The sequence below is a fragment of the Coregonus clupeaformis genome, unplaced genomic scaffold (assembly GCF_020615455.1).
Source record: "Coregonus clupeaformis isolate EN_2021a unplaced genomic scaffold, ASM2061545v1 scaf2653, whole genome shotgun sequence".
NCBI lineage: Eukaryota > Metazoa > Chordata > Actinopteri > Salmoniformes > Salmonidae > Coregonus > Coregonus clupeaformis.
In genome coordinates, this window is record NW_025536107.1 from 56,471 (window position 1) to 62,289 (window position 5,819).

At 43.3% G+C, this 5,819-nt stretch overlaps 1 long non-coding RNA gene across 1 annotated transcript; it reads left to right on the forward strand.

Annotated features, from left to right (window-relative positions):
- The first annotated feature begins 4,009 nt into the window (after positions 1-4,009).
- On the forward strand, positions 4,010-4,836 carry LOC121576313. The gene is made up of 3 exons (XR_006002453.1): positions 4,010-4,384; positions 4,438-4,592; positions 4,670-4,836. It is a non-coding gene; the product is annotated as an uncharacterized LOC121576313 (long non-coding RNA).
- The last annotated feature ends 983 nt before the right edge of the window (positions 4,837-5,819 follow it).

Sequence of the window (5,819 nt, forward strand, 5' to 3'; positions counted from 1 at the left end):
ATAATGCTGTAATGCTGTCAGTGGATAAGGTTGTTCTGGCTCCGGGGTCTATAATGCTGTAATGTTGTCAGTGGATAAGGTTGTTCTGGCTCGGGGTCTATAATGCTGTAATGCTGTCAGTGGATAAGGTTGTTCTGGCTCCGGGGTCTATAATGCTGTAATGCTGTCAGTGGATAAGGTTGTTCTGGCTCCGGGGTCTATAATGCTGTAATGTTGTCAGTGGATAAGGTTGTTCTGGCTCCGGGGTCTATAATGCTGTAATGCTGTCAGTGGATAAGGTTGTTCTGGCTCCGGGGTCTATAATGCTGTAATGCTGTCAGTGGATAAGGTTGTTCTGGCTCCGGGGTCTATAATGCTGTAATGCTGTCAGTGGATAAGGTTGTTCTGGCTCCGGGGTCTATAATGCTGTAATGCTGTCAGTGGATAAGGTTGTTCTGGCTCCGGGGTCTATAATGCTGTAATGCTGTCAGTGGATAAGGTTGTTCTGGCTCCGGGGTCTATAATGCTGTAATGCTGTCAGTGGATAAGGTTGTTCTGGCTCCGGGGTCTATAATGCTGTAATGCTGTCAGTGGATAAGGTTGTTCTGGCTCCGGGGTCTATAATGCTGTAATGTTGTGTCAAATGGACAATGTGCCAATCTTCTGCAACCTGGCATGGTATAATTTAACACGGAATCTTTTCTAAATCTATAGACTAATCAACGCTGATCAGGCCCGGTCCTAGCTGATATGTCGCCCTAGGCGAGACCCCCAAAAATTGCAGCCCTCCTATCCTCGTAAAGCAGAATAGTAGCCTAGGCTTTACAGAAGACCATTGCTCCAGAACTTTGAATGTCCATTGCTCCAGAACTTTGAATGCCCATTGCTCCAGAACTTTGAATGCCCATTGCTCCAGAACTTTGAATGCCCATTGCTCCAGAACTTTACACACGCACTGCCAACTTCACACGCACACACAGACAAAGACTCTGTTGCATGGCTGCTGGCCTTGTATTTCACTATGCACAGAACCTCATTCAGGATATAGTAACAAACATACCAACCCTCCAGGGGTTCCTCAGAGCAGAGACATGTAGAGGCCTGCTGCTTTAAAACAGTCAGAAGATGAAGAACACAATCATATGGAAACATTCATCAAACACTTCAACAGACACTAAAAAGAAAGAGAACATGAAAGAATATGAAAGAAAACATAGATCGAAGATTTCCTCTCCCTCTCTCTCTCAGTTTAAAAAGCACAATCCTAACCCAACACCTTCTCAGGGGACTCCTGGTTTTCATCGTAACTCACTGCAACTCACTGTCTAATCTCTCTCTTCATCTCCGACTGATTCATAATTCTGTGTGAATAATTCTGCTTTGAGAGAGAGAGAGATAAAAAAAGAGTCTTGACTTGGAGAACAAGGTAATAAAGCCATCAAATACTAACAACCACACTGACTGATTGTCGTCATATTCTGTAGAGTGAGTTTTATATTCTGTAGAATGAGTTCTATATTCTGTAGAGTGAGTTCTATATTCTGTAGAATGAGTTTTATATTCTGTAGAATGAGTTTTATATTCTGTAGAATGAGTTTTATATTCTGTAGAGTGAGTTCTATATTCTGTAGAATGAGTTTTATATTCTGTAGAATGAGTTTTATATTCTGTAGAATGAGTTTTATATTCTGTAGAGTGAGTTCTATATTCTGTAGAGTGAGTTCTATATTCTGTAGAGTGAGTTTTATATTCTGTAGAGTGAGTTCTATATTCTGTAGAATGAGTTTTATATTCTGTAGAATGAGTTTTATATTCTGTAGAATGAGTTTTATATTCTGTAGAATGAGTTTTATATTCTGTAGAGTGAGTTCTATATTCGGTAGAGTGAGTTCTATATTCGGTAGAGTGAGTTCTATATTCGGTAGAGTGAGTTCTATATTCGGTAGAATGAGTTTTATGTTCTGTAGAATGAGTTTTATGTTCTTTAATTTATTTATTTTTAGCAGATGCTCTTATCCAGAGCGACTTACAGGAGCAATTAGGGTTAAGTGCCTTGCTCAAGGGGCACATCGACAGATTTTTCACCTAGTTGGCTCGGGATTAGAACCAGCGACCTTTCGGTTACTGGCACAACGCTCTTAACCACTAAGCTACCTGCCGCCCAGAATGAGTTCTATATCTGTAGAATGAGTTTTATGTTCTGTAGAATGAGTTTTATATTCTGTAGAATGAGTTCTATATTCTGTAGAATGAGTTCTATATTCTGTAGAATGAGTTCTATATTCTATAGAATGAGTTCTATATTCTGTAGAATGAGTTCTATATTCTGTAGAATGAGTTCTATATTCTGTAGAATGAGTTCTATATTCTGTAGAATGAGTTCTATATTCTGTAGAATGAGTTCTATATTCTGTAGAATGAGTTCTATATTCTGTAGAATGAGTTCTATATTCCTAGTAGAAAGACTTCTACACTCAGACTACAACGTTAGCTTAACTTAATTGAAGAATGAGTTTTATGTTCTTTAATTTTATTTATTTATTTTTAGCAGATGCTCTTATCCAGAGCGACTTACAGGAGCAATTAGGGTTAAGTGCCTTGCTCAAGGGCACATCGACATCAGAAAAGAGAGATATTCACAGTGATTTGGACAGGTCCTTATTACATTTTAGTCATTTAGCAGACGCTCTTATCCAGAGCCACTTACAGTTAGCGAGTGCATACATTTTCATACTGGCCCCCCGTGGGAATCGAACCCACAACCCTGGCGTTGCAAACACCATGCTCTACCAACTGAGCTACACGGGACTTATTAGGGCTGGGAATTGTCAGGGACCTCACCGATACGATATTATCAACGATACTTAGGTGCCGATATGATATGTATTGCGATTCTCACGATTCTAAATGTATTGCGATTTGTGATTTTTTAGTAAAACAGGCAATTTACTGTTAATACCTGTCGTTTGTTGACATTCATTTCTGTTAATGCATGTATTAATTACAGTAATTTACAGAACATCCAAGTTCATGTGATAGAGGAGAGAGATCTAATCACAACTCTGCTGGAGGAAGTAACTAAACAACAACACGGAATGAATGTCTCAAAACAAGACAGTTCTATATGCTGCTGCAGACTCACTGTTAATCAGATAACAGCAGGAGACAGTTCTATATGCTGCTGCAGACTCACTGTTAATCAGATAACAGCAGGAGACAGTTCTATATGCTGCTGCAGACTCACTGTTAATCAGATAACAGCAGGAGACAGTTCTATAGGCTGCTGCAGACTCACTGTTAATCAGATAACAGCAGGAGACAGTTCTATATGCTGCTGCAGACTCACTGTTAATCAGATAACAGCAGGAGACAGTTCTATATGCTGCTGCAGACTCACTGTTAATCAGATAACAGCAGGAGACAGTTCTATATGCTGCTGCAGACTCACTGTTAATCAGATAACAGCAGGAGACAGTTCTATATGCTGCTGCAGACTCACTGTTAATCAGATAACTGTGGTGTATAGAGGTGATAGGGCTCCTATAGGTGGTGTATAGAGGTGATAGGGCTCCTATAGGTGGTGTATAGAGGTGATAGGGCTCCTATAGGTGGTGTATAGAGGTGACAGGGCTCCTATAGGTGGTGTATAGAGGTGATAGGGCTCCTATAGGTGGTGTATAGAGGTGACAGGGCCCCTATAGGTGGTGTATAGAGGTGATAGGGCTCCTATAGGTGGTGTATAGAGGTGATAGGGCTCCTATAGGTGGTGTATAGAGGTGATAGGGCTCCTATAGGTGGTGTATAGAGGTGACAGGGCTCCTATAGGTGGTGTATAGAGGTGACAGGGCTCCTATAGGTGGTGTATAGAGGTGATAGGGCTCCTATAGGTGGTGTATAGAGGTGATAGGGCTCCTATAGGTGGTGTATAGAGGTGATAGGGCTCCTATAGGTGGTGTACAGAGGTGACAGGGCTCCTATAGGTTGTGTATAGAGGTGACAGGGCTCCTATACGTGGTGTATAGAGGTGATAGGGCTCCTATAGGTGGTGTATAGAGGTGATAGGGCTCCTATAGGTGGTGTATAGAGGTGATAGGGCTCCTATAGGTGGTGTATAGAGGTGATAGGGCTCCTATAGGTGGTGTATAGAGGTGATAGGGCTCCTATAGGTGGTGTATAGAGGTGATAGGGCTCCTATAGGTGGTGTATAGAGGTGACAGGGCTCCTATAGGTGGTGTATAGAGGTGACAGGGCTCCTATAGGTGGTGTATAGAGGTCCTATAGGTGGTGTATAGAGGTGATAGGGCTCCTATAGGTGGTGTATAGAGGTGATAGGGCTCCTATAGGTGGTGTATAGAGGTGATAGGGCTCCTATAGGTGGTGTATAGAGGTGACAGGGCTCCTATAGGTGGTGTATAGAGGTGACAGGGCTCCTATAGGTGGTGTATAGAGGTCCTATAGGTGGTGTATAGAGGTGATAGGGCTCCTATAGGTGGTGTATAGAGGTGATAGGGCTCCTATAGGTGGTGTATAGAGGTGATAGGGCTCCTATAGGTGGTGTATAGAGGTGATAGGGCTCCTATAGGTGGTGTATAGAGGTGATAGGGCTCCTATAGGTGGTGAATAGAGGTGATAGGGCTCCTATAGGTGGTGTATAGAGGGCTCCTATAGGTGGTGTATAGAGGTCCTATAGGTGGTGTATAGAGGTGATAGGGCTCCTATAGGTGGTGTATAGAGGTGATAGGGCTCCTATAGGTGGTGTATAGAGGTGATAGGGCTCCTATAGGTGGTGTATAGAGGTGATAGGGCTCCTATAGGTGGTGTATAGAGGTGATAGGGCTCCTATAGGTGGTGTATAGAGGTGATAGGGCTCCTAGAGGTGGTGTATAGAGGTGACAGGGCTCCTATAGGTGGTGTATAGAGGTGATAGGGCTCCTATAGGTGGTGTATAGAGGTGACAGGGCTCCTATAGGTGATGTATAGAGGTGATAGGGCTCCTATAGGTGGTGTATAGAGGTGATAGGGCTCCTATAGGTGGTGTATAGAGGTGATATGGCTCCTATAGGTGGTGTATAGAGGTGATAGGGCTCCTATAGGTGGTGTATAGAGGTGACAGGGCTCCTATAGGTGATGTATAGAGGTGATAGGGCTCATATAGGTGGTGTATAGAGGTGATAGGGCTCCTATAGGTGGTGTATAGAGGTCCTATAGGTGGTGTATAGAGGTGATAGGGCTCCATAGGTGGTGTATAGAGGTGATAGGGCTCCTATAGGTGGTGTATAGAGGTGATAGGGCTCCTATAGGTGGTGTATAGAGGTGATAGGGCTCCTATAGGTGGTGTATAGAGGTGACAGGGCTCCTATAGGTGGTGTGATAGAGGTGACAGGGCTCCTATAGGTGGTGTATAGAGGTGATAGGGCTCCTATAGGTGGTGTATAGAGGTGACAGGGCTCCTATAGGTGATGTATAGAGGTGATAGGGCTCATATAGGTGGTGTATAGAGGTGATAGGGCTCCTATAGGTGGTGTATAGAGGTCATATAGGTGGTGTATAGAGGTGATAGGGCTCCTATAGGTGGTGTATAGAGGTGATAGGGCTCCTATAGGTGGTGTATAGAGGTGATAGGGCTCCTAAAGGTGGTGTATAGAGGTGATAGGGTTCCTATAGGTGGTGTATAGAGGTGATAGGGCTCCTATAGGTGGTGTATAGAGGTGATAGGGCTCCTATAGGTGGTGTATAGAGGTGATAGGGCTCCTATAGGTGGTGTATAGAGGTGACAGGGCTCCTATAGGTGGTGTATAGAGAGCTCCTATAGGTGGTGTATAGAGGTGACAGGGCTCCTA